Source organism: Cherax quadricarinatus, chromosome 10, assembly GCF_038502225.1.
Source record: "Cherax quadricarinatus isolate ZL_2023a chromosome 10, ASM3850222v1, whole genome shotgun sequence".
NCBI lineage: Eukaryota > Metazoa > Arthropoda > Malacostraca > Decapoda > Parastacidae > Cherax > Cherax quadricarinatus.
Window position 1 is genome coordinate 31675064 of NC_091301.1, and position 20773 is coordinate 31695836.

Consider the following 20773-nt stretch of genomic DNA (forward strand, 5'->3'; position numbering starts at 1 on the left):
AAACAAATTCATCGCTAAACAAGGAGCATACTATAATGGTAGTGGGTTTATGTCAACCGTCTTTGATATTGCTTTAACCCCTAAACGGTCCAAACGTATATATACATACTTACTGCTAGCGCCCCAACGTATACAATGGAACCTTGGCTTACAAATTTAATCCATTCCGTGGACTTGTTCGTATCCTGATTTGTTCGTATGCTGGGTTAATTTTCCTCATTTAAATTAGTTGAAATGTAATTAATTCGTTCCAGCTGAATTCCTGCTCTCAGGAGGCATGACAAAATAACCCTACTATCAACTCTATGGCTTATTTATCTGTCACAATTCATCAATGACATAATAAACAATATAAATAACATAGAAACCTGATATACACTCTAGAATGAATAAAATATGTCATTACGTGGACAGCGGAGGGAGGAGGAATGTGGTCACGAGAGTGGTCATGCATTCTCGCTATGAAAACGTCAAAGGTGTTATTGTAAGACAAAACAGAGTTTGTGAGGCTGAATTACATCTGGTGTACATACAACATTTACATACCTTAGAGAAGAAATGCAGAGCGGCATATCCTATCAATAGTTCACACTTTTCTTAAGAACTGCTATGTACAATTTTTATGTTTATTTCACTACACTACGTATCTCCTGTGAGCTGTTTCTCTGTCAACCGTGTCAACAGCAGCTTTTCCATCTTTTCATTGACAGAGGTCCGCTGCTTATAAATTACTGTAACGCCCTTTGCTGGTGCTATAGCCTTTAGAGACTCCTGCTTTAGTATTGTACATGTAGTAGAGGGGCTACGATTATACTCACTCGCCAAGTCCTCCACCCTCGTACCTAGTCTGTGCTTATCAACGATTTCTTGCTTTAATTCCATGCAAATCATTCTCTTTTTCTTCTCGGCACTATCCTTTGCACTTGCTTTCTTAGGACCCATGATTAGAAGAAATCTGGTGAATTAACTGCACGAAACGTAAGGAAATCATGAGAATTCCTTGCACCGCAAGGGTAGCTCCATAAGCACATGTGCACTGGTGACCATTGTGGTGGTGTTGTCAAACTAAATTATACGCAGTACATACATAGTATTATTATTATAATAATTATTATTGTACTATTACGTAATATTATATTATACTATACATAATTATTATTACGTATTATTATCATTATTATTAGTACAGTGGTCCCTCGTTTTTCATAGTTAATCCGTTCCTGGAGTTGCTACTATTATCGAAATCTTCGATTTGCGAATCAATTTTCCCCATAAGAAATAACGCAAATACAATTAATCCATTCCTGACACCCAGAGGTATTAAAACAAAAAATTTTTTTACATGAAATACAGATGTAGTACATAAACAATACAATGGGAAATGATGAATGAAACATTAACAGCATAACACTTAACTTTATTGGAGATTCTTCTCAGTGTATGGGAGACTGGAGGAGGAGAGAGATTGGATTGTTTACAGTTTGGAAGGGGAATCCCCTTCCATCAACACCTCAGGTACCAATTGCTTTTCTGGGGTTGCTTCTCTTCTCTGTTTCTTAATGCCACTAGGACCACCTTGAGAGTCACTGGAGTCCTGTCTCGCAAAATAATTGTGGAGAGAGCTCTGTTTCTGGCGTCTCTTTAACACTTCCCTAAAATGGCCCAAGACTTTGTCACTGTACATGTTGCCAACATGGCTTGCAACAACCTTGTCAGGGTGATGTTTCTCCATAAAGCTTTCCATCTTACCCCACATAGCAAAAATCTCTTTAATTTCTGAAGAAGGCACCTTCTTCCATCTCTCTTCCTCCTCCTTTACAGAGCAAGATTCTGAGCTGCGATCTGTTGCTGTTCCTGCTGCAGCTCTTGCAGCTCCTCAGTGGTGAGCTCTTCGTTGTGGTCTTCCACCAACTCTTCCACATCCTCCAAACTCACATCCAACCCCATGGAACTCCCCAGTGCCACAATTGATTTAACAATCGTATCAATCGTATTTCTCACCTTCTTTACTACAGGCTTGGCACTAGGAGCTTTCTTTGGAGCCATGGTAGCTTATTTAGTACTTGCAAGCACTAAAATGAGTGGAATATTATGAAATATTTCGTAGGAGCATGTGAGGGGATCTTCGCTCACTGGTAAACAATGCCAGACTGGCTGGGTAGGGAGGCCGCCCCGGCTCACACCGTGCGTACACGTCCCGGAAGAACTACTATTCGCGAGTCAACCTATGATTAGCGAGCCCATGTTTATACGAAAATATCCCTATGATTTCCGAAATCTATGATTCCCGAGAACTACGAAAAGCGAGGGACCACTGTATGTGCATATTATAATAATAATAATCATTATTATTATAACAATAATAATAATAATAATACAATATAACAATAATAATAACAACAACAGTAAGGAGAAACTTCAAAAGGCTGCAGTAGTTGGCGCCACCATCAGCAAAACATTGGTAACCACTACTAGTACACTTTTCACCTGTCTAGACTTAAGCAGTCCATTAGTATTAGGTTAAGTCTTCCCAAAATGCCTCAGCATGACAGTGGTTTACTTTGCTCCTGTCATATTATGATATGTAAACACACACTGTAATCTTTGCAAAGAAAAAGATATTTTATTTATTTATTTAAGGAACCTCCTTTGAGGTGTAAGTTCACATCCTGAAATTTCCTTCATATCCAGAAGCAAAAAATTGACTGAACAACGGTTCGTATCCTGAAAAATTCGCATGGTGGAGCGTTTGTAAGCCGAGGTTCCACTGTGCATGTTTTAAATTTTCCTGCCTCCAAATTTGGCACGATTGCCCTGAGATGCCTGATCAGCATAGAACAGGTCTTAACACTTGGTGTGCGCCGTATTAAAAAAAATCTGGGACCACTTAGTACCTTAGTGCCACTTAGTACCAGTTAAACTGAGCGCCAGCTTGAGTAAACAGTGCGACAAACATTCAAGATTTCAGTTGCATCTTGCTACTTCTACTTACACTTAGGTCACACTACACATGCATGTACAAGCATATACACTATACTGTATATATACACACCCCTCTGGGCTTCTATTTTCTTACTAGTTCGTGTTCTTGTTTATTTCCTCTTATCTCCATGGTGAAGTGGAACAGAATTCTTACTTCACCAGCCATGCATGTCATAAGAGGCAACTAAAATGCTGGGAGCAAGGGGCTAGTAACTCCTTCTCTTGTATACATTACTGAAGTTAAAAAGATAAACTTCTGTTTTTCTTTTTGGGCCACCCTGCCTTGGTGGGATGAGGCCAGTTTGTTGAAAGAAGACGAAGAAGTAATGAGTGTACTGTACAGTGAAACCCCGGGTTTCGGCCGGCATACCAGACCTGTCCGCCTGCCCGCGCAGGCATCGTGAACCAGTCTAGCAATGTTTATCCTTGAGTGAGCATTACCTTGCACTCCCAGCCAACCAGCCACTGCCAGCCAACCAGCCACAGCCAGCCAGGCAGCCACAGCCAGTCAGCCACAGCCAGCCAGCCAGCCAGCCACAGCCAGCCCCAGCCAGCCAGCTCCAGCTGGCCAACCGGCCAGCCAGCCAGCCATCGGCAGTTGCATGCCGATCTGATAAAGAAAATGCCTGGAACCAGTGCTGATGTTAGTGAATTTAAGGCCAGCAGAGGCTGGTTTGACAGATTTAAAAATCATAGTGACATACACAGTGTGGTAAGGCATGGGGAGGTAGCAAGTTCAGACAAACGTGCAGCTGAAAACTTCGTGAGTGAATTTAAGGGGTACGTAGAGACTGAAAAATTCAAACCCCAACAAGTGTTCAATTGTAATGAAACAGGCCTGTTTTGGAAGAAAATGCCAAAGAGGACCTACATTACTCAGGAGGAAAAGGCACTGCCAGGACACAAGCCTATGAAAGATAGGCTCACTCCTTTGTTCTGTGCTAATGCTAGTGGTGATTTTAACCCTTCCAGGGTTTCGGCCATACTAACACCTTAAGTGCCAGTGTCCATGACGTACTAGTACGTATAAATTTTAGCGCCTTCAAATCTAGGCCTACATATGAAAGAATGGGTCTATGTGGTCAGTGTGCGCAGTATAAAAAAAATCCTGCAGCACACAGTGCATAATGAGAAAAAAAATAACTTTGACCGTGTTTTTGGATTAAAACAGCGATTTTGCACTATATTTTCGTATGGTATTTATTGTTGTATTCTAGTTTTCCTGGTCTCACTGTATAGAATGGAAGACATATTACAGAAATTGAGATGATTTTGATTGGTTTTACAATGAAAAGTACCTTGAAATTAAGCTCAAAGTAGCAGAAATGTTTGATTATTACCAAAGTTCAAAAGTAAACAAATCATGCTAAGCATCCAATACACGTCAACTGGTGAGTCAAATATTCTTTCACAAGTGTGCCGATATTATCTATACCATTTCTACACTAATGCAGTAGTCTGCATAACAGTAAATCTTATTTTTTTTTTTGTGAGAATAAAAATTCAAAGTGGAAAGCAAAAGAAATGTAAGAGGGGCCTGGGGACGTGGCTAATGAACAGAGGAAATGTTATTTTAGTGCCAGGAATGTCTCTCTTGTTTATTCTGGACCCTATTTGGAAATTGGCCTCTTTTGAAATTTGTGTGAAATTGGCAAAATTGCTAAATTCTGACCACTGTACTGGATAGTTGAAATCGGTAAATTGGTGGTTTCTTGTACTCATTCGATAGAAAAAAATGGAGTTCTAGTGAAATAGTTATGATTTTTGTCGACTAGTACATTGGAATTGGCCGAAAATAGGGCTCAAAGTGGGCAAAATCGCCGATGCGTAAACATCGTCGAGACCGCTAACTTCGCAAGAGCATAATTCTGTAAGTTTTCCATCAAATTTCACACTTTTGGTGTCATTATGATCGGGAAAAGATTCTCTTTCACAAGAAAAAATAATTTTTTTTTTTTTTTAAATTTTGGGGACCCTGAGAACAAGTCTTTGAGAGGGTCTGTGGACCCTGAAAGGGTTAAAGCGAAGCCTTTACTTGTGTATCACTCAGAAAACCCCAGTGTGTTTAAGAAAAACAATGTCATCAGGAATAAATTGTGTGTCTTGTGGAAAGCGAACAATAAGGCACGGGTCACGAGGCAAATTTTCAAAGAGTGCGTCCATGAAGTGTTTGGCCCCAGTGTGAAAAAAATACCTCTTGGAAAATAATTTGCCACTCAAGTACCTCCTGGTAATGGACAATGCTCCTGCTCATCCTCCAAACTTGGAAGACCTATTGTCTAGTGACTTCAATTTTATAACAGTGAAGTTCTTGCCTTCTAACACCACTCCTCTCCTCCAGAGTTCTGGAGGAAGCACTTCAGTATCCTCCACTGCATAAGCCTTATAGGTAAGGCTTGGGAGAGAGTGACTTCCAGGACTTTGAACTCTGCTTGGAGACAACTGTGGCCACAATGTGTCATCCAGAGGGATTTTGAAGGGTTTGAGGCTGACCCTGACCCTGCCAACCCTCTGCCTGTTGTAGAAGGTATTGTGGCATTGGGCAAGCCCATGGGGCTGGAGGTGAGTGGAGAGGATGTGGAAGAGTTGGTGGAGGACCACAGGGAAGAGCTAACCATTGAGGAACTGCAAGAGCTTCAACTGGAACATCATCAGACCACAGCTCAGGAACTTGCTTCAGATGAGGAAGAGGGAGTGAAGGAGGTGCCTTCTTCAGAGATTAAAGAGGTGTGTGCAATGTGGACTAGGGTGCAAGCTTTTGTAGAGAAACATCACCCTGACCAAGCTGAAACAAGCCGTATCTGCAACATGTTCAGTGACAAAACCTTGTCCCACTTCAGGGAAATCTTAGAGACGCCAGAAACAGAGCACTCTTGACCGTTATTTTGTGAGACAGGGGTCCAGTGACTCTGAAGCTGGCCCTAGGCCTTAAAAGACAAAGAAGGGAAGTAACCCCAGATAAGGACTCGTTACCTAAAGTCTTTATAGAAGGGGATTTTCCCTCCAAACAATAAGTCCTCCCTCTTTCCTCCTCCCTATCTTCCAGATGCCAACAAGTCTCTTCAATAAAGATAAGCAAATGTTATTTTATTTGAAGGAGGGGTGTTAATGTTGCAGTTTAAAAACTGTAGTGTAAAGCACCCTTCTGGCAAGACAGTGATGGAGTGAATGATGGTGAAAGTTTTTCTTTTTCGGGCCACCCTGCCTTGGTGGGAATCGGCCAGTGTGATAATAAAAATAAAAAAATAATAAAATCTACGTATAATATATATGTACAGTGGACCCCCGCATAGCGACTTTAATCCGTGCAAGAGGGCTGATTGTTATGCGAAATGTTCGGTATGCGAATGAATTTTCCCCATAAGAAATAATGGAAATCAAATTAATCCGTGCAAGACACCCAAAAGTATGAAAAAAATTTTTTTACCACATGAAATATACATTTTCCTACACACAAAGAGAAGGATACATGCACAATAGTAGAGTAGTACATGCACAATATATATTGTGCATGTACTACTCTACTAAATGAAGAATAAATGACACTTACCTTTATTGAAGATGCAGCAATGACTGATGAGACACTGTGTCCTAGGAGTGCCTTTTCCTCCTGAGTACTGTAGGTCCTGTTTGGCATTTTCTTCCAGAACAGGCCTTATCACACTGTGTATGCCACTACAATTCTTAAATCTCTCAAACCAACCTTTGCTGGCTTTAAATTCATCAATATGAGCACTAGTTCCAGGCATTTTTCCCCGTTCACCTGGGTGTTAGTCGACTGGTGTGGGTTGCATCCTGGGAGACAAGATTAAGGACCCCAATGGAAATAAGTTAGACAGTCTTCGATGACACTGACTTTTTTGGGTTATCCTGGGTGGCAAATCCTCTGGGGTTAATTGTTTCTTGGTATTCTCAATAAGCCACACCAACAACGGTGCTACAGCAGCAGCTGACGGTGGTACAGCAGCAACAGACGATGCTACAGCAGCAACAGACCATGCTACAGCAGCAGCAGACGATGCTACAGCAGCAACAGACGATGCTACAGCAGCAGCAGACGATGCTACAGCAGCAGCAGATGATGCTACAGCAGCAGCAGACGATGCTACAGCAGCAGCAGACGGTACTACAGCAGCAGCAGACGGTACTACAGCAGCAGCAGCAGCAGCAGCAGCAGCAGCAGCTGACGGTGGTACAACAGCAGCAGCAGCTGACAGTGCAGCAGCAGCTGACGGTGGTACAGCAGCAGCAGCAGCAGCTGTACCACCAATAGTAGCGATGGTTGATTGGGGTTTATTATACAACCTGGCCAGCTCGGAGACACGCACTCCACTTTCATACTTATCAATGATCTTTTTCTTCATCTCTATAGTAATTCTCACCCTTATTGCTGTAGGGTTGGCACTAGAAGCTTTCTTGGGGCCCATGGTCACTTATTTTCCAGAAAAAATCACCAAAAACACTGTAATAATACGAAATGTTCCGATTGTATGCTTGGATGTTACCGCGGAGGCTGGCTGGTAAACAATGCCGCCGGCGGAACATGTGAGCGTGGCTCAGGCCGCACATTGGACGCGTCTCGGACGAAGAGCGGTGAGCGGGTTTTTGGGCGGTATGCGAGGCAAAATTTTTGCGGAAAAAGCGAGCGGTATGCGGATTGTACGGTATGCGATGCGTGCAGTATGCAGGGGTCCACTGTATTTATCTGTGTTGTGTATATGTAAAACTATAGTTATTATTTAAAAAATGTATTTTTTGTGAATATTTTTGTGGGTCTGGAACAGATTAATTTTATTAACATTATTTCTTATGGAAAATATTGCTTCGTCTTTCGGCCGTTTCGTGTTGAGGCCTAGCTTCTGGAACGGATTATGGCCGAAACCCGGGGTTTCACTGTATATACATTTTATCGCTCTAGGGTGCTTTAAATATCATAGTATATAATGTGTGGGTGGGGTGGCCAGGTGGGCTACCATATCTACTCACCTGACTTCTTACAAATATACTCAGCTCTTGCCCTACATTAAGACTACAAATATTTTAAGATAAGTAATGAGTGTACTGTGTGTATTTTAGTTTAAACTTGTTATCTGGCATTTATATGCATTTATAAGTGGATAAAATGGCATTCTGCTTTCCAGCGATAGCATGGAAAGCAGAATAGGGCCCTACTGTACCTAACTGCCGACAAATACACTCCAAAGTAAGTTAACACATTCATTTCCTCCATACTCCCTCCTTCCAATCTGATATTCGGTCTTTCATTGCCTAAAGCATTTGTTACCCTCATCACCTTGCTCTTTCCTATGTTCACTTTTAAACCTTTGAGGCTCAGTCACGTACAAGTACGTCATTGCAGTCAGGGTCGGTCATATATATTTTTTTTTTTTTGAGCGGGAGAAAACTGTTAGGCTTACATGTGACAGAATGGGTCTGCGTGGTTAGTGTGAGCAGTAGGAAAAAAATCTAGGCACCTGCACTGAATTGTGGGAGTGGTAATTCAGTGCGCCTTTGTCACGAAGCCAAGCAGTAAAGAAGTCTTCACTCTTCCTCGAATTGAGAGTATTCTCTTCCCACGTGATAGTTCTAACACAGGTTGAAGTGTAACTGAAGATGGGGAAGGCAGTGTGAAGGTGGGAAACCAGTGTGAATTAGTGTAAATAACACTAGCTGGCTGGCTGGCTGCCTGGTCAGGTGCCTGGTCAGGTGCCTGGTCAGCTAGGTAGGTAGGCAGGTAGGTAAGAAGGTAGGAAGGTAGGTAGGAAGGTAGGTAGGAAGGTAGGTGGGAAGGTAGGTAGGTAGGTAGGTAGGTAGGTAGGTAGGTAGGTAGGTAGGTAGGTAGGTAGGTAGGTAGGTAGGTAGGTAGGTAGGTAGGTAGGTAGCTGGCTGAGTGGGTGGCTGGTCAGGTGATTGGCAGGCTGACTATCTGGTCAGGTGGCTGGCTGGCTGGCTGGCTGGTCAGGTGGCTGGCTGGTCAGGTGGCTGGCTGGTCAGGTGGCTGGCTGGTCAGGTGGCTGGCAGGCTATCTGGTCAGGTGGCTAGCTGGCTGGCTGGCTGGCTGGCTGGCTGGCTGGCTGGCTGGCTGGTCAGCTGGCTGGCTGGTCAGCTGGCTGGCTGGTCAGCTGGCTGGCTGGCTTGTCAGGTGGCTGGCTGGCTGGTCAGGTGGCTGGCTGGTTGGTCAGGTGGCTGGCTGGCTGGCTGGCTGGTCAGGTGGCTGGCTGGCTGGTCAGGTGCGTGGCTGGTCAGGTGGCTGGCTGGCTGGTCAGGTAGGTGGCTGGCTGGCTGGCTGGTCAGGTGGCTGGCTGGCTGGCTGGTGGACTGCCTGGCTGGCTGGTCAGGTGGCTGGCTGACTGCCTGGTTGGCTGGTCAGGTGGCTAGCTGGCTGGTCAGGTGGCTAGCTGGCTGGTCAGGTGGCTAGCTGGCTGGCTGGCTGGCTGGCTGGCTGGCTGGTCAGGTGGCTAGCTGGCTGGCTGGCTGGTCAGGTGGCTGGCTGGCTGCCTGGCTGGCTGGTCAGGTGGCTAGCTGGCTGCCTGGCTGGCTGGCTGGCTGCCTGGCTGGCTGGTCAGGTGGGTGGCTGGCTGGCTGGCTGGTCAGGTGGCTGGTCAGGTGGCTGGCTGGCTGGCTGGTCAGGTGGATGGCTGGCTGGTCAGGTGGATGACTGGCTGGCTGGCTGGTCAGGTGGATGGCTGGCTTGTCAGGTGGATGGCTGGCTGGCTGGCTGGCTGGTCAGGTGGATGGGTGGCTGGCTGGCTGATCAGGTGGATGGCTGGCTGGTCAGGTGGCTGGCTGGCTGGCTGGTCAGGTGGCTGGCTGGCTGGCTGGTCAGGTGGCTGGCTGGCTGGATGGATGGATGGATGGATGGATGGATGGATGGATGGATGGATGGATGGATGGATGGATGGATGGCTAGCTGGCTGGTCAGGCGGCTGGCTGCCTAGCTGGCTGGTCAGGTGGCTGGCTGGCTGGTCAGGTCGCTGGCTGGCTGGCTGGTCAGGTCACTGGCTGGCTGGCTGGTCAGGTCGCTGGCTGGCTGGCTGGCTGGTCAGGTCGCTGGCTGGCTGGCTGGTCAGGTCGCTGGCTGGCTGGCTGGCTGGTCAGGTGGTTGGCTGGCTGGCTGGTCAGGTGGCTGGCTGGCTTGTCAGGTGCCTGGCTGGCTGGCTGGCTGGCTGGCTGGCTGGTCAGGTGACTGGCTGGCTGGCTGGCTAGTCAGGTGGGTGGCTGGCTGACTGGCTGGCTGCCTGGTTGGCTGGCCAGGTGACTGGCTGGTCAGGTGGCTGGCTGGTCAGGTGGCTGGCTGGTCAAGTGGCTGGCTGGTCAGGTGGCTGGCTGGCTGGTCAGGTGGCTGGCTGGTTAGCTGGTCAGGTGGCTGGCTGGCTGGCTAGTCAGGTGGCTGGCTGGCTGGCTGGCTGGCTGGCTGGCTGGCTGGCTGGCTGGCTGGTCAGGAGGCTGGCTGGCTGGCTGGCTGGTCAGGTGGCTGGCTGGCTGGTCAGGTGGCTGGCTGGCTGGCTGGTGGGTCAGGTGACTGGCTGGCTGGCTGGCTGGTCAGGTGGCTGGCTGGCTGGCTGGTTGGTCAAGTGGCTGGCTAGTCAGGTGGCTGGCTGGTCAGGTGGCTGGCTGGTCAGGTGGCTGGATGGCTGGCTGGCTGGTTGGCTGGCTGGTCAGGTGGCTGGCTGACTGGCTGGCTGGTCAGGTGGCTGGCTGGCTGGCTGGCTGGTCAGGTGGCTGGCTGGCTGGCTGGCTGGTCAGGTGGCTGGCTGGCTGGCTGGCTGGTCAGGTGGCTGGCTGGCTGGCTGGCTGGCTGGCTGGCTGGCTGGCTGGCTGGCTGGCTGGCTGGCTGGCTCTCTGGCTGGCTGGCTGGCTGGCTCTCTGGCTGGCTGGCTGGCTGGTCAGGGGGCTGGCTGGTTGACTAGCTAGCTGGTCAGGGGGCTGGCTGGCTGGCTGGTTGACTAGCTGGCTGGTCAGGTGGCTGGCTGGCTGGCTGGCTGGCTTGTCAGGTGGCTGGCTCGCTGGCTGGCTTGTCAGGTGGCTGGCTGGCTGGCTGGTCAGGTGGCTGGCTGGCCAGGTGGCTGGCTTGTCAGGTGGCTGGCTGGCCAGGTGGCTGGCTGGCCAGGTGGCTGGCTGGCTGGCTGGCCAGGTGGCTGGCTGGCTGACTGGCTGGTCAGGTGGCTGGCTGGCTGGCTAGCTGGCTGGTCAGGTGGCTGGCTGGATGGATGGCTGGTCAGGTGGCTGGCTGGCTGGTCAGGTGGCTGGCTGGCTTGTCAGGTGCCTGGCTGGCTGGCTGGTCAGGTGGCTGGCTGGCTGGCTGGTCAGGTGGCTGGCTGGCTGGTCAGGTAGCTGGCTGGCTGGCTAGTCAGGTGGCTGGCTGGCTGGTTAGGTGGCTGGCTGGCTGGCTGGCTAGTCAGGTGGCTGGCTGGCTGGTCAGGTGGCTGGCTGGTCAGGTGGCTGGCTGGCTGGCTGGCTGGCTGGCTGGTCAGGTGGTTGGCTGGCTGGTCAGGTGGCTGGCTGGCTGGTTGGCTGGTCAGGTGGCTAGCTGGCTGGCTGGCTGGCTGGCTGGCTCGCTGGTTGGTCAGGTGGCTGGCTGGCTCGCTGGCTGGCTCGCTGGTTGGTCAGGTGGCTGGCTGGCTCGCTGGTTGGTCAGGTGGCTGGCTGGCTGGCTGGCTGGTCAGGTGGCTGGCTGGCTGGCTGGCTGGTCAGGTGGCTGGCTGGCTGGCTGTTCAGGTGGCTGGCTGGCTGGCTGGCTGGCTGGCTGGCTGGCTGGCTGGCTGGCTGGCTGGCTGGTTGGCTGGCTGGTTGGCTGGCTGGCTGGCTGGCTGGCTGGTCAGGTGGCTGTCTGGCTGGCTGGCTGGCTGGCTGGCTGGCTGGCTGGCTGGCTGGCTGGCTGGCTGGCTGGTCAGGTGGCTAGCTGGTTTTTCAGGTGGCTGACTGGCTGGCTGGTCAGGTGGCAGGTGGCTGGCTGGCTGGCTGGCTGGTCAGGTGGCTGGCTGGTCAGGTGGCTGGCTGACTGGCTGACTGGTCATGTGGCTGGCTGGCTGGCTGGCTGGTCAGGTGGCTGGCTGGCTGGCTGGCTGGCTGGTCAGGTGGCTGGCTGGCTGGCTGGTCAGGTGGCTGGCTGGCTGGCTGGCTGGCTGGCTGGCTGGCTGGCTGGCTGGCTGGCTGGCTGGCTGGCTGGCTGGCTGGCTGGCTGGCTGGCTGGCTGGCTGGCTGGCTGGCTGGCTGGCTGGCTGGCTGGCTGGCTGGCTGGCTGGCTGGCTGGCTGGCTGGTCAGGTGGCTGGCTGGCTGGCTGGCTGGCTGGCTGGCTGGCTGGTCAGGTGGCTGGCTGGCTGGCTGGCTGGCTGGCTGGCTGGCTGGCTGGCTGGCTGGCTGGCTGGTCAGGTGGCTGGCTGGCTGGCTGTCTGTCTCACAGGTACACATAAATACAATTATACAAAGTGTAAATTACCTAGGATAACCCAAAAAATCCAGGCTAGCAAATATTAGTATCAGGACTCAGATGCGAAGCATTGTGCTGGTTCACTAGTGGCTCTCTCTGAGACAGGCAGACAGAAAGAGAGGCAAGCAGACAGACAGACAGACATGCTTGTGTAAAGTGAAAACAAATAAAGTGAAGGCAGTGTACCCTCATCAAATGTCACCACTGTCATTAGTGGAGTGATAAGATAAGATGAGTGACGCACACCTCTTACACCATGCTTCAGTTATTATTATTATTATTATTGTTATATTCTCCCGTGTATCCTAGGCAATTTACACTATGTATAATTGTATTCATGTGTACCTGTGAGACAGAGACAGAGGACTGGCCGGCCGGCTGGCCGGCCAGTCAGCCAGCCACCCACCCACCCACACAGCTGGTCAGCCAGCTGGTCAGCCAGCCAGCCAGCCAGCCAGTCAGCCAGCCAGCTGACCAGCAAGCCAGGTGGTCAGCCAGCCAGCCATGTTGTTTACACAAACCCACGCTCCCTTCCCTACCAAAACATTGCTGGGACCTATAAAAACTATGTACAGTAGGGCCCCGCTTTTTGGTGTTTCGCCTTACAGCATTCCGCTAATATGGCGATCTCAAATTATGACTTAAACTTTCTATACGGCAAGTAGCCTTTCAAATACAGCGCTGGCCACCCAGTTGGTTTACATTCTCCATATGTACATCTCTGTATTATGTAATAATAATTGCTCTTGGGAACATTAAATATCTAATTTTACGTCAATGTAGACATTTTCATTAATCCACCTATGATGTTTTCTTCAAAATTATATAAGAAACACGTTACATAGCATATAAACATGCTGTTTATATGGTATGGAGGTGTGGTTGCCGGGTGGAGGGAAAACATTATGTAATACTAATAATAATCACTCCTGGGCACATTAAATGTGCCCGAGAGTGATTAATCCATCTACGTATTATATTTTCTTCAAAATTATATAAGAAACACGTTACATAACATATAAACATTTTATGTCTATATATACTATGGAGGTGTGGTTGCCAGGAGAAGGGAAAACATTACGTTACTCCCCTTAACCATTTATAACGTATATACAGTATACTCAAATTCTAGTGGCTTCAAATCAAGCACGAGAAAGCTGGTAGGCCCACATGTGAGAGAATGGGTCTGTGCGGTCAGTGTGCACCATATAAAAAAAATCCCACAGCATGCAATGCATAACGAGAAAAGAACTATGACCGTTTTTTTTTTAATTAAAATGCCGAGTTTGTGGTCTAGTTTCGTATGGTATTTATGGTTGTATTCTCGTTTTCTTGGTCTCAATTGATAGAATGGAAAACATATTACAGAAATAGAGGTGATTTTGATTGATTTTACTATGAAAAGAACCTTGAAATGGAGCTCAAAGTAGGGGACATGTTTGATTTTTGCCGATGTTCAAAAGTAAACAAATGATGTAATTTTCCAATAAATGTTCAACTAGCCATTCTAATATGCAGTCATGAATGGGTTGACATTATTTATACAATTATTACAATATTGCAGTAGTCTGCATAACAGTAAATCTTCCATATTTTTGTTTGAATAATAATTTAAAATAGAAAGCAAGAGTAATATCAGAGGGGCCTGGAGATGTGACTGATGAACAAAAAAAATTTTATTTTAGAGCCAGGAATGTCTGCATTGTTCATTCTGAACCCTATTTTGAAATTGGTATATTTTTTTAATTTGAAATTGGCCAAATTGCAAATTTCTGACCACATTATTGGGTAGTTGAAATCAGTAAATGGGCAGTTTCTTGTACTCAATCGATAGAAAAAATGGAGTTCTAAAGAAATAGCTATGAGTTTGGTCGACTGGAACAATGGAATTAGCTGAAAATAGGGCTCAAGGTGGGCAAAATCACCGATTCGTAAATATTGCCGAGGCCACTAACTTCGCTAGAGCCTAATTCCATCAGTTTTCCATCAAATTTCATTCTTTTGGTGTCATTACAATCAGGAAAATATTCTCTATCATTTCATAAGGAAAACATTTTTTTTTTTTTTTTTGAAATTTTGCAACACCAGGAGACACCTCAGGATTTGGGTTTGCAACAGTCAAGGGGTTAATACATAACGCTTTTGTTTACAATTCTCGGCATGAATTATTCATTACTTCTCCCTTTGTTTATGATGGCATCTAAAGGTAGATGTTAGAAACGATTAAAGTCAGTAAACATGGTATGTCGATGGTAATAATATGGCTCTGGGCCACATTAAATATCATGTAGCTATGTAGGTAGGTGTAGCTATGTAACCCAGGTGGACTACATGCCTACATTATTATTATAACTGATAATTATACGTATGTGTACCTGTACCTAAGTAAACTTACACACTGTGCTGGCATGCAGGTACACATTAAAATCACTAAGAGTGTCTTATTAGTCTTGAAGGTGACTTGTAGGACTTGTGGTAGCCAGGCAACTTGTAGGACTTGTGGTAGCCAGGTAACTTGTAGGACTTGTGGTAGCCAGGTAACTTGTAGGACTTGTGGTAGCCAGGTAACTTGTAGGACTTGTGGTAGCCAGGCAACTTGTAGGACTTGTGGTAGCCAGGCAACTTGTAGGACTTGTGGTAGCCAGGCAACTTGTAAGACTTGTGGTAGCCAGGCAACTTGTAGGACTTGTGGTAGCCAAGCAACTTGCAGGGCTTGTGACGAAAACCAGACGCATTCATCTGGTTTGTTAACATTATGTGTGGGTGGGGTGGTGAAGGCTGCCCTTCCTGGCTACCCATACTTCCCAACCTGACTTCATACAAATAAAACTCACCTCTCACCCTACATTAAGACTACAAATATTTTAAGGTAATTAATGAGTGTACTATACTACAGTGGACCCCCGCTTAACGATCACCTCCCAATGCGACCAATTATGTAAGTGTATTTATGTAAGTGCGTTTGTATGTGTATGTTTGGGGGTCTGAAATGGACTAATCTACTTCACAATATTCCTTATGGGAACAAATTCGGTCAGTACTGGCACCTGAACATACTTCTGGAATGAAAAAATATCGTTAACCGGGGGTCCACTGTATATGCATTTTATCACTCTAGGGAGCTTAATGTCATAGTAGGTATAAGTGGCCAGGCAGGATGCCATACCTCCCACACGACTTTCTACAAATAAATACTTTTCACCTCTCACCCTACATTAAGACCATTAAAACTACAAATATTTTAAGGTAAGTAATGCGTGTACTGTATATGCATTTTATCACTCTAGGGAGCTTTAACCCTTTGACTGTTTCAGGCCCCTCTCTGAAACTGTCATTCTATGTCGCTCAATTTTTGAAAAAAAAAAATTATTTTTTCTTATGAAATGATAGAGAATCTTTTCCCGATGGTAATGACACCAAAAGTTCGAAATTTGGTCGAAAACTCGTGGAATTATGCTCCCGCGAAGTTAGTGGTCTCGGCGACATATGCGTATCGGCGATTTCGCCGACTTTGAGCCCTATTTTCAGCCAATTCCATTGTTCCAGTTGACCAAACTCATAGCTATTTCTTTAGAACTCCATTTTATCTATCAGCTGAGTACAAGAAACCTCCCATTTACTAATTTGGACTACCCAATATGGTGGTCAGAAATTGGCAATTTGGCCAATTTCACGCAAAATAAAAAAGATGCCAATTTCAAAATAGGGTCCAGAATAAACAAGGTAGACATTCGTGGCACTAAAATAACATATGCTCTGTTCATTAGTCACATCTCTAGGCCCTTCTTATATTATTATTGCTTTCTATTTTGATTTTTCATTCATACAAAAAAATACAAAATTTACTGTTATGCAGACGACTGCATTATTGTAAAAATGGTATAAATAATATCAGTGCACTAGTGAAAGAATATTAGACTCCCCAGTTGACGTGTATTGGACGTGTGGTGTGATTTATTTACTCTTGAACATTGGTAAAAATCGAACATTTCCGCTACTTTGAGCTCAGTTTCAAGGTCGTTTTCATCGTAAAAGTAATGAAAATCATCTCTATTTCTGTAATATGTTTTCCATTTTATCACCTAAGACCATGAAAACGCGAATACAATGATAAATACTATACAAAAATACACCTCAAACTCGGCGTTTTATTCCAAAAATACGATCAGAGTTTTTTTTTTCTCATTATGCAATGTGTGCTGCAGGATTTTTTTTATGTGGTGCACACTGACCACACAGACCCATTCTCTCACATGTGGGCCTACCAGCTTTCTCCCACTTGATTTGAAGCCGCTAGAATTATTGAGTATATATACGTCAGAAACATTGGCTCGTAAGACGTATTTATACGTCGAAAACAGTCAAAGGGTTAAGCATCGTAGTATAGTATGTGTGGGTGGGGTGGCCAGGAGGGCTACCACACCTGACTTCTTAGAGTAAATACTACTCACCTTTTGCCCTACATTAAGACTACAAATATTTTGAGGTAAATAATGAGTGTACTGTGTGTGTATTTTACTTTTTAATGTCTAGTTCTATTGTTAACTTAATATACGTTAGTGTAAACTTGTTATCTGGCATTTATATGCATTTATAAATGGAAAAAATGGAGTTCTGCTTTCCGGCAAAGTCTGCTTTCTGGCAGTAGCCTGGAACCTAACCTGCCGAGTAAGTGGGGCCCTACTGTATATATTTCTAGACAATAGTATGTGACTAAAATAGGTGAAAATGTTCACCTGTCAATGTTTATAAAGTTATTCTGTAGCATACAACAAGTGTATATATCCAAAATATGGCTTATATTGGTCTCACAGGCCATAAAAGTTACTTGAAAAAATAAAGTGTTAAAAAATAAAAGAAAAAAGTAGAAAAATAATAAATAAACTATTACCATGTGACTGGCAGTTGGCGATGCTGCCGTAAGCAGCTCACTTTCTGTCAACTTCATGCCTCCATATCTTGGCAAGTATTGATCGCAAAAAAAAAAAAAAAAACTGGCCTATAACACTCAAAAATATGCTCTATCATTTCACAAGAAATTTTTTTTTTTTCTAAAATTTTTCGACCCTGAGAACAAGTTTGGGAGAGGGCCTGTCAACCCTCAAAGGGTTAACCTTTTCAGGGTCGAGACCCCTGATCTCAAAACTTGCTCTCAGGGTTGAAGAATTTAAAACAAAAATAGTTTATTTTATGAAATGATAGAGAATCTTTTTCTGAATGTAATGAAACCAAAAGTATGAAATTTGACTGAAAACTTATGGAATTACGCTCTTGCAAAGTTAACGGTCTCAGTGATATACGTATACACATCAGTTTTGCCCACTCTGCACCCTATTTTGGCCAATTACATTGTTCCAGTCGACCAATAACTTTTTCACTGGGATTCCTTCTATTCTATTGATCAAGTACAGTGGACCCTCGACATTCGATACTAATCCGTTCCTGAGAGCTATCGAATGTTGAAAATATCGAAAGTCGAATTAATTTTCCCCATAAGAAATAATGGAAATCAAATTAATCCATGCAAGACACCCAAAAGTATTAAAAAAAAAAATTTACCACATGAAATATTAAGTTTAATGCAATAGAATAATTACAATAACAACAATAACAATAGATTAATAACAATAGAATAATTGATACTTACACCTTTAATGAAGATCTGGTGATGATTGATGGGATGAGAGGAGAGGGAGAGTGTGGATGGTGTTAGTGTTTAAAAGGGAAATCTCCTTCCATTAGGACTTGAACTGAGAGCCTCACCATGCCTTACCACACTGTGTATGCCACTATGATTCTTAAATCTTTCAAACCAACCTTTGCTGGCCTTAACTTCACTCACATCACCACTAGTTGCAGGAAATTTCTTTACCAAATCATCATGCACTCCGACACACGCACTCCACTTTCGTACTTTGCAATTATCTCTTTCTTCATTTCAATAGTCATTAGCACCTTTTTTCTCGAAGGGTTGGCACTAGAAGCTTTCTTGGGGTCCATGGTTACTTATTTTGCAGAAACAAGCACCAAAAACAGTGATAATATGGATAATATAGAATGTACCAAATGTATCCTTAGATGCGCGCACACTGGCTGGCTTGTAAACACTGGCACACACGGGGCAGTTCAGGCCACACGTGGACACGTCTTGTACGAATTGTATCGAATGTCGGGTTTTCCATCGAATGTCGAAGCGAAATTTTTGCGTTAAAATGCATCGAATGTCGATGCCTTTGAATGTCGGGGGTCCACTGTACAAGAAACTGCCCATGTACCTATTTCAACTACCCAATACAGTGATCAGAAATTGGTAATTTGGCAAATTTCACACAAAATTAAAAAACTGTCAGCTTTAAAATAGGGTCCAAAATAAACAATGTACACATTTCTGGCACTAGAAAGCATTTCCTCTGTTCCTTAGAGCAAACAAACTTAATTACAAACTTAAAAATGTAAGTTTGTATCATAAATTGTTCTACCTCATATTAATAATAGCGTAAAATATTGAATATTTGTAATCTACCACTCTTTACCTGTCTAGACTTAGGTAGTCTTGAATTAGATATTAGGTTAAGTCTGCCCAAAATACCTAGACATGATAGTGGCTTTCTTTGTACCAATCAAATTATGAAATGTAAACACACACTGTAACCTTGGCAAAGAAATAAAATTTTGATTTTGATTTGATTTGATTAGTCACATCTCCAGGCCCCACTTATATTATGCTTGCTTTCAACTGTGAAATTTTATTCACACAAAAAAATTGAAGATTTACTGTTATGCAAACTACTGCATTATTGTAAAAACTGTACAAATAATAGTCAGTTCATTTCTAAATGTGTATCAAATTGGCCAGTTGGACCTGGAATATCGGCAAAAATTGAAAATTTCTGCTACTTTGAGCTCAATTTCAAGCTACTTTCAATCCTAAAACCAATCAAAATCATCTCTATTTCTGTAAAACATCTTCCATTCTATCATAGGAAATCAAGAAACCAAAAGTACAACCATAAAAACCATACAAAAATACACTGCAAAGTTGCTGTTTTAAACCAAAAACACGGTTGCAGTTTTTTTTCTCATTATTCACTGTGTGCTGCAGGGTTTTTTATATGGTGCACACTTACCACACAGACCCATTCTCTTACATCTCAGCCCAAATTTACTGCTCACAGCTTATCTGAGTGAGCTGAGTTCATGGTGTAGTATTATGGGGCCAACAATGGCTTCAAAGCCATAGAACTACAGGGCCGACACCGAAAGGGGTTAATTTTTTCTTTTATATGCCTTCCTAAATTCATCCACCAACCTTTGAAACTTTTCTTCAAAATCTCCCAAAAGTACAGTGTCACTGGCATAAAGTAACTGTGACAACTTCCATTTTGTATTAGATTCTGCATGTTTTAATCCCATACCTATCACGAGCACCCCAGCACACACTTCTTTTGCAACCCCATCTATAAATATATTAAACAGCCATGGTGACATCACACATCCCTGTCTAAGGCTTACTTTGTGTGGAAAATAATCTCCCTCTCTCCTATATACCCTAACTTGTGCCTCACTATCCTCATAAAACCTCTTCAACTGCTCCCAGCAATCATCCACCTATTCTATACACTTGCAACATCTACCACATTGCTCCCCTATCTACCCTATCTTATGCCTTTTTCTCAATCTATGAATGAAGCAAAAAAGCCATCTTACCTCTATCTAAATACTGTTCACTTGTATGCTTCAATGTAAATACTTGGTCTACACATCCCCTACCCTTCTGAAAGCCTCCTTGTCCATCTGCAATCTTGCTCTCTGCCTTCATCATTCCACCAGTCACTCAACTTCCCTCCCACACCCACTTTCCTATAACCACAAACTTCTGCTGAACACTCTTAGTGCTACATTCTTAAACCTACCCCATACATCTTCAACCCCATTGCCTATGCTCTTGCTAGCCTATCTATCCTCCAATAGTTGTTTATATCTTACCCTAACTGCAATGTAAAAAGAGAGCAAATGAGAGAGTGGGTGAGATGTTATAAACAAATTTTGTTGAAAATAAAAAAAAAGTTTAGGAGTGAGATTAATAAGTTGAGTAAGCCAAGGGAACGAATGGATTTGATAGTTAAAAATAACAGAGGAGTGTTATTAAAAGGAGGGTTAGAGGTATTGGGAAGATGGAGGGAATATTTTGAGGAATTGTTAAACATTGATGATAGGGAAGCTGTGATTTCGTGTATGAGGCAAGGAGGAATAACATCTTGTAGGAGTGAGGAATAGCCAGTTGTGAGTGTGGAGGAATTTCGTGAGGCAGTGGGTAGAATGAAAGGAGGTAAGGCAGCTGGGGTTGATGGGATAAAGCG

The 20773-nt window shown here is 44.8% G+C and overlaps 1 protein-coding gene across 3 annotated transcripts in view; it reads right to left on the minus strand.

The window, feature by feature from the left end:
* Window positions 1–20773, minus strand: part of LOC128688024 (uncharacterized) — a 232074-nt gene that overhangs the window by 13347 nt on the left and 197954 nt on the right. The gene's annotated exons all lie outside the window — the stretch shown is intronic.